The following is a 6,377-nucleotide window of genomic DNA, read 5'->3' as shown; positions in this document are numbered from 1 at the left end:
GTTTCCACATTTACCAGTAAGGATTCTGGGTAACGCTGTAAAATTGAGATAATTAGAGGGTTAAATAAGATAACCCGAAAAAGTGTTACAGAACTTGACAAGCAAAAGCTCAGTAAATGTGAGCTATTACTATTAAACACTCATACATACACAGCAGTTTATTTCTGATTCTCTTCACTGCTGTAAGTCCCATATCTATGTGATTCATCTATTAACAACCCATTACTAAATTCCCTGCCACATCTAATTGCTCTCCTTTGCTCATTTCAACAAAACAGCCATATCTCAGCTGACTTTTTTTAAAACTTGTATACAAATTTATCTCAGTTGCCTTTGTAATTTAACGACAGCCCCCCAAAATGTTAACCTTGGGGGTAAAAAAATGTGCTTCCCAATGTAGTGAGAATGAAAACCCAAACCCAGGCACTTAACAAACACGGGGCCGGGGGACGGTGCCTATTTCCTCTACCACCTATTTCTAAAGGCTGAAACCTCTACCATATTTCAACCCCTGGCCTATAACTGACGTTCCCAAAAGCTAGTCCCTTTTCTTCCAAGCCTAGTTACAACCTGAAGACAGTTCACTGTGAGGCACCGAGCTGGAGGTTAACTCCGGAGCAGAAGCGAGCTGGGGCGCGGGGGCGGAGCCTGATCCCGGCCTGGTTGCTTCTTGGATCCCTGAAGGCAAGCTGAGCGACTCTTGACTGCCGGGCTGACGTCGGGATCCCAGAAATCTGCACCGTCGGGCACGAAGGCAGGCGGGAGTGGCCGCAGAACTACTCGGAGCCCTCTAAGAAGTGTTTTAAGAGCTGGCAGAGGGAAGAAACGCGAAAAGGGAAGAGAAGTCAAGGGGTAGAGGCGAGGGAAATCGGCTTCCCGCTCAAACACGCGCCTCATTCGAGCTCCGTGAAGCAAGTGACCCGTCGCGGATTTTCCGTTCCTTTGGGCTTAGGGTACCTCTGCGTCCCCCAGCTGCCCTCTCGGAGCGTTGTCTTGGCCCCAGTTGCCACGGTTGTGGGTAGCCGCTACCTCCCCGACTCTCCAGCACCTCCCTCTAACGGCCTCCCGCCGCGGCGTCGATAACGTCATCGGGGGCGGGACTTCCTGCTTCGCGCGCCCTTAGATTTTGCGACCCATACGACCCCTTGGGGCTTGAGGGGGAGGCGGGCTGAGGGCTGAGGGCGGCACCTCGGCCGGATGTCGTGCAGGGCTGGCCCCGCACCCCTGAGAAGGCCTGTCCACTAGGGAAGAGTGGGGCTTTTCTCTGCTGCCGCCGCCCTCTCCGCCTGGGAGCTCTCCCGGGATCCCTTCGATTTTCCCGGGGTTGGGAGTCGGAGGGGCGTGCTCGGCAGTCCTTCGGCTCTGCCTCTTAAGCCTGCGCCGCCAGCGGCCCCCAGGACCTCGCCAGGCGTGCCGGGCTGGGCAAACACCCCGCGTGTGGGTCCGGATCCCTTCGCCCCAATGCCCCGGCGAGAAGAGTGCGGGTGGTTGGAGCTCTGGAGGTGTCCGCCGGTGGCGATCGTGGCTAGAACACCGGTCACTGTTAAGTTTATATACGCACGCTGCAAGGCCTTGTGTGAATCTGGTACGTACCGACTTTTATTGGGACGCTATTTTGTCCATATTTTGGAGTATTCATTCATTTTACTTGTTCAAAACCTGCACTTAAATTATATTTTTCTTGTAATGTAATTGGAGGAGGTGTTAGAAAATTAGGCCTTGAGATGTGGCTTGTAGCCAAAGCAATGAACGTGACACCTAAAATTTTCCCCCCCCTTTTATTTATTCTAGAGAGACGGGAAGGGAGGGAGGGAGAAAGAGAGGGTGCGGACCATCAGTGTGAGAGAGAAGCATCCATCATAGACGTTGCCTCTTGCAGGCACCCGGGCTGGGGGCTGAACCCTCAACCCAGGCAGGTGCCCTGATCGGGAATGGAACCGGCCACCTTTTGGTTTGCGGGTCTGCGCCCAACCAAACTGAGCACACCGGCTCCAGCTTGGTGCTTGTGTGGCCATTTACTGGCTAACATGTGGTACTTCTAGTTCAGTTTGTGGTGAAAATGCAATGCTACCATTTTCCTTGACCCTGAAGACAATTTTAACAGTGACCTTGGCTGCCATTAGAGAGATAATGTCTAGAATATGTAAGTGAATGCTGGACTTAAGTGGTATTGATACATCCTTCGTGTCCAGCTTTTGACCGTAATAAATGGGCACTTAGCTCTGAAAAATGCCCACTGCTAAGTATTTTAAAAGTCTCTGTTCACAGTTGTAATGATGAAGCTATTTCAGTAAAATCTCAAAGAAGCCTAGGATAACAAGAAATTTATTCATAATCTCTTCAGTAGGATATAGTTTGTACTGTGTTCAGACTATGAGCCCAAAATACTTGAGTAGATCTAAAACTGAGTAGTTTGTTAAAGCATTGCTTCTGTTACCAAGCATCATCTCTGTCAACAAGTCTAATATTCAATAAGAATATAATGAAATGTATCCTAAAATTATTTGGATTCAGAATTCTCTAAATTTGTGGGGTTAGCCTATAAGTGGTTAGAGTTAATAGTCACCTTTTGTATTGAGGTTTCATTTCAAATGTATTTCGTTTAGGATTATTAGAATGTTTTAAATTTCAGTGTCATACAGTGTTCTCCAGAGACTTGGAAAGGGATTTGAGTTACCCTCTGGTTATTTAGGGTGTTCCCCTTCCTTTCAGTATTTTCTTTTATAACCAGATAAAGTGTGCAGCCTATATTTAGAAGTTTTCTAAAATAATGGAATAATACCAATTTGGGGTTACATGCAACATTGGGAAATTGAAACACTGATTAAAATTACGGGTGGTTTTTAAGCCTTGGGTTAGCCAATAACCTTACTTTTTCTTCACTCATTGAACCCTTAATGATATAATTCGCATGGCAAATGGCTTTCAGAGCATTTTGAATGCAGTAAGCTTTTAAGTCATATAAGAAAGTATGTGAGGACATTTGAGAAACTATGAGAATAAATAACTTATTTGAAATCAAGCTGTCAGTAAGGGGAGTTGGAACTTGAAATTTAATGTTTTTTACATCTTGCCCTTATTGTATTTCACAAATCTGTAGACTTCATTTTAATCCCCATACCCGTTTCTTTCTCATATGCTGATGCTAAAGTAATGAAATATTGGAGATAGTCAAGACAAGCAGAAGAAAATTCAAGAATAACTCATGTAATTAAAATCTTTAGTAGTCAAATGTCAGCATTTTGTCATGGGAAGTTCTAATTCAAGAAGCTTAGAAGAATGAAATTGTCACAGAAAGATTAGTAAATTGTCAGAATTCATTGTGTTTTCTAGGTACTGTCTCTGCCTAAAGTAAATGAGTTTGTTTTAACTTTGTCATACATAATGTATTAAGTAATTTTCTCAAGTTGTCCAATCTGTGTGTAATTTTAGGAAATGTGTTTGTTTTTGTGTAAAAAAATTTCCAGAAGTACTCTTTCTTACTGACTGAAGTTCACATTTCTTAATCTGAACTCTTCAAAATCTTCTACTCTGCCTTTTCTAGTTTGCTTTTTATAGAAAAACTATGCTCTGACCACAGTGGTTATCTTCATTATCCTCTAAACCTACTATGTGCTTTTTCCCTTCCTTACCAGTCTTCATGTCATTCTACCTACCTAGCCTTGTTAGATAGGACAAGGGCGCCAAGGTCTGGGCCATTCTTACTAAATACTCTTCTTGCTAAATGTTAAAATGTAGCACAGTATTTTGCAGACTAGCTGTAAAGAATGATTAGATAAAGAAGAACCTTAAGTGTAGCCAACTGAAATCAATGTGTAATTGACCAAAGAGTATATATAAGCAATGGCTAAGCCTCCCTTTAGGAAGGCAGAATTTTGGATATGAATTATCTGTCTCCTGTACTTGCTTCAAATAAGTAAAACTACGTTGCCTTTTGGACTAAAGCACCCCAAATATGGAACCCCTTGAGTCTGTAACAACCTGACTTCTTTCCTAAAATCTAAACTGTACCTACTCTTTAAAGTTCAATTCCGCCATGAACTCTATAGGGGAAGAAAAATTCTTTACCCTCTTGGGATCTCTGGCTGGGCCTAAGAATTAAATTGACATAAGACAGATTAATAGGAGAAGAGCATCCAAGCTAAATTTTTTTTTTTTTTTTTTTTTTTTTTACCTATACATGGCGGCTTTTACAAGAGAATGAAGACCTGAAGAAGTCACCAGACCAGAAAGCTTTCATGCCTTTTAGACAAATAATAAATTTGTGAAAAACTGACAAGACAGAGGTTTGGACTAGGAGTAGTAAATTGTGGAGAGGTGACTAGGAAGATAAGGATCAGTTTCACAAGGTTTGTATAGATTTCTGGGCTTTGATTCCTCATCTCTGGTGATAAGAATATCTTCCTTCTTAAGGGAGGACAGCTTTCACAGGGGAAATTTATCTCCTGCTTTCAGCAAGAAAAAGGAGGGTCATAGTGCCCTTCTTGAACCTGCTGTTTCTCCTGTGCTTTTAACTCAAAATAATCATCATACCAGAGTAGCATATTTTCGGGTGACATATTCTGAACTCCTTCACCTTCAAAATCCTATAATATGCATAGGTCAGTCATACTTACTTAATATTTATAGTTTATATTGTATTTAAAAAAATCATTTCTACATATTTCATATGTTCCTAACTAGATTGTAAGCTCCTTAAAGGCAGGACATCAGCTCTCAATGCACTGTATTCTTAGTTTCTTCCCAACAGAAGTTGCTGAATAAATGTTTCTTAGAGATGAGAAATGTGCATTTATATTCTCGCTGCCCCTCCCTGCACCCCTTGCTGTGCCAGTGTAGTGAAAGTAAAATAAAATATTTGAGAGTAACTGGGGGAGAAAGAGCAACTGTAAACTTAAGACGGGATTAAAGAGAGGAGATTCATTGGAATCAGAGGGAAAAGGTTGTGTTCCTAGAAAGTATGAATATTTGAGAATTTCCCATGACAATATCACTAGTAAGGATTCCCTCAGGAAAACCTCCCAGTGGTCAATTTCCTGGTTCCTCAGTGGAGTCTTCCTTTTAAAAATACTTCCTCCCCACCTCACATCCCTCTCCTCTCTCTGTCTTCCTCCTTCCCTTCTTCTGTCCCTTTCACCCATCTTACCTCTTTACATTTTACTTTTCACCTGGTCAATACATAATTTATGAAATTATGTCAAGACTTTCATTCTCATAAACTGGCAATTCTTGTAAGTTTTATATTTTTCTATCAGGACGCTTCTCTGGATCATGGTGAGAGAAATCACAGACTGTGTGGTCTAGCACTATTTTTAGTTTAACTGAGATATAATCCAGGAAGAAAATAAAATTAAGGAAGTGCCCAGTTATTTGCTTTCTGTATACTGTAACTTCAAATTGCTTTTGGATTAAAATTCATAGAGTTAGGAGGAACCCACACCTAGCCATTCCTTTTTGGGAAGTGCCTATCACCCTCAAATTATGTCTTTAAATAAATTCTACATATTTTTTATAGTCTTTCTGTAAATCCTGTATCTGATGCTTATAACAAAGAGTTGCTTCCGTTAAAGGTATAAAAAAGTAAAGTTGAGTCTCAGAGTACTTTTATAAATCTTTGATTCTCTAGATTCTTAGTGAATTTGCTGACCTAGCTTCTGAGTTGTTTGTTGCCCAGTGACTCAATTGCAGTACAACATAGCAACCGTTGAAAACATTAGCACTGGACTATAGGAATTTCCCTGATGAAGTTGCAGTGTTTGTCTCTCGCGTTTACATTCAGGCTGTCTTTCTCAGCTGAACCACGTTTTGGTTTAAGGCAGATATTTGGGGTATGTTAAAGGGCATATGATATATATATATATTTTTTTTGGAGTGTGACATTGTAACAGGCACATTGTTTATTGCATACAGGTACGTGATAAATATATGTTGAAATTATAATGGGTGAAGGACATGCCAAATGACTGGTTCAATTAAAGATTAGTCTGTTCTGGACAGAAAAGCTCTTAAATAATAATTAACATTAGAGTTTCCAAAACTGATATAGCCAGACAGAGCTAGGTTAGATAAAGTTGAAATGGTCCTTTAAAGAACAATTTTATATTACTTCTGGAGGTTCACAGAAAGAACAAGTATCAATGACCCTTGGACTTGGACAACAAGGCGGGCATTGACTGTGGGAACGCGCAGAGGGGATGGGGCAAGGGAGAGCAATGGGGGAAAATTGGGACAGTGAAATAGAACAATAATAAATAAAAATTACAAAATGTTTGAAAAATAAGCTTATATCAGCGAGCACGAATTGATAGGCATGATTTTGTGGGAAGAGAATTGTGATTCGGGAGACCAAGACTTGACTGTCACTTAATCTTTCTTGT

General features: G+C 41.2%; 1 protein-coding gene across 2 annotated transcripts in view; it reads left to right on the top strand.

Annotated features, from left to right (window-relative positions):
* Positions 1-1,176: 1,176 nt before the first annotated feature.
* CEP83 (centrosomal protein 83) overlaps positions 1,177-6,377 on the top strand; it is a 124,073-nt gene continuing 118,872 nt past the window's right edge. The window contains exons 1-2 of one of the 2 annotated variants that reach the window (XM_054580217.1): positions 1,177-1,585; positions 4,198-4,349. The gene's annotated coding sequence lies outside the window, so the exon portion shown is untranslated. The remainder of the gene's footprint in view (positions 1,586-4,197; positions 4,350-6,377) is intronic. The other variant, XM_054580216.1, reaches the window with a different exon arrangement.

The sequence above is a fragment of the Pteronotus mesoamericanus genome, unplaced genomic scaffold (assembly GCF_021234165.1).
Source record: "Pteronotus mesoamericanus isolate MK-2021 breed Mesoamerican mustached bat unplaced genomic scaffold, CSHL_Meso_final contig_56, whole genome shotgun sequence".
Lineage (NCBI taxonomy): Eukaryota > Metazoa > Chordata > Mammalia > Chiroptera > Mormoopidae > Pteronotus > Pteronotus mesoamericanus.
The sequence above is the reverse complement of the archived record's forward strand: the minus strand, read 5'-3'. Positions and strand labels throughout refer to the sequence as shown.